The following is a 2,022-nucleotide window of genomic DNA, read 5'->3' as shown; positions in this document are numbered from 1 at the left end:
TGCATAATCAATCAAAGATCACTAAGGTCTTATTTTTTGTTGTAATGAGGCTTGGTTTGGGTACTGATTTTTCTAGATTTTTCAAGACTAAGTTTAAAAAGAGAGCATTGTTGAAAATTTTCTCAATGGAATACTTTTACTCTTCTTCTTTCTTCTCCATTATTTTTCCCAACCTCTTTAATTTGAACATTGGCTTCTATTTTTCTCAATCTCTTTTTATTTTTGTTTGAAGATTTCTTTTTCTTTTAAAAAGCAAAGTCTACCAATTCCCCCCCCCCCCAACTTGATTCTTTCAAACTACTCTTTTAAAATTTAATGCTCTCTTAGAAAATTCTTTCCAATTCAGTTTTATGGGGTAGTTTGAAAAAATTTCATTTCATTTGTTTGGATCGAAGGGGCTTACAAAGGATGTTCCTACTTTGGTTTGGACTTTTTGGCCTTTGGTTCAACTAATCAAAGAACATGCCTTGATCACTTATCATTTTTATGCAATTAAGAGATTTAAAGATTCAAACAAGTCTAATTAGACAAATCAAATGTTGATTCTCGCTCATGAAATATTTGGATTCACACTTTTTTAATACAAAAATATTTATAATGATGTGATCATGCTTGGTTTGGATTCACACTTTTTTAATACAAAAATATTTGCAAAGATTTTGTTACATAAAATTGAATTTTCAATTTGCAAAAATTTTCAAGTTATGACATTATGTGACTTTTTTCACAAAAGTTTAGCATACATCTCATTTTGCTCAAGCAAAACTTAATTTAAAGTATGCTTATCATTTATAATGATGTGATCATGCTTTAAAAATTTTGTTTTAGCCATTTTGTTTTTGGTTTTGAAATTTTTTTGAACAAACAAATTTACTTTTTGCATATTTACACAATTTAGTCAAAAGAGGAAATTTTTAAATTACACCAAGCCTTGTGCCCCCCTTTTTTAATGAAGGCTTGTCCTCAAGCCTTAAACGTTTTTGGGATTTACTTGATGTGATTTAAATTTTTTTGTTTAACTTGTCTAATAATTTTTTTTTGAAAATACAAATTGAAAGAATTTAATTTTTACCACATACTGGATTGTCTTCCAGTTAGCGCTCTTTTAACGTTAGTATCTTGACATTAGATTTTGGACGAGATTATGCTGTTTGATCATCGATGATGGAGCCTGATTCATCACCCAAATAAGGTTTTAACCTCTGTCCGTTTACCACCTAAGTTGCTTTAGTCTTGGGTCTTTCAATTGAACTGCTCCATATTCTTTTACTTCCTTAATGACAAATGGCCCTGTCCATCTGGTCTTGAATTTTCTAGGAAGTATTTTGAGCCTTGAGTTAAATAAAAGTACCTTTTGCCCTTGATAAAAGTTTTTCTCCCCCATTATGGAGTCATGGTACTTTTTTGTTTTCTCTTTATACAGTCTTGAGGACTGATATGCTTGGAACCGCATTTCTTCCAATTGATGGAGTTGATATTGTCTTTTAATCCCTGCATCCTTTAAATCAAAGTTTAGAAATTTGAGAGCCCAATAGGCTTTATGCTCCAATTCAACTGGTAGATGACAAGCTTTGCCATAAACAAGTTGATATGGAGTTTTGCCTATTAGTGATTTAAATACAGTTCTGTAGCATAAGGTATCATCCAGTTTTTGTGACTAGTCTTTTCTTGAAGTAGAGACTGTTTTTTCCAAAATTCTTTTTAATTCTCTGTTTGATACTTCTAATTGGCCCTTGGTTTGTGGGTGATAAGGTGATGCTACCTTGTGTTTAAAATTATACAATTCTAGGGTTCTTTTCAATTGAGAATTTATAAAATGAGATCCCCCATCACTTATTAATACTCTTGGTGTGCCAAAGCGCGTAAAAATATTCTTTTTCAAAAAATTTATCATAGTTTTTGCGTCGGCTTTGGGTGTTGCTAATGCTTCTACCCAATGGGAAACATAGTCAACAACCACCAAGATATATTCATTTGAAAATGATGATGGGAAAGGTCCCATAAAGTCAATGCCCCAACAAT

Source organism: Lupinus angustifolius, chromosome LG17 (genome assembly GCF_001865875.1).
Source record: "Lupinus angustifolius cultivar Tanjil chromosome LG17, LupAngTanjil_v1.0, whole genome shotgun sequence".
NCBI lineage: Eukaryota > Viridiplantae > Streptophyta > Magnoliopsida > Fabales > Fabaceae > Lupinus > Lupinus angustifolius.
The sequence above is the reverse complement of the archived record's forward strand: the minus strand, read 5'-3'. Positions refer to the sequence as shown.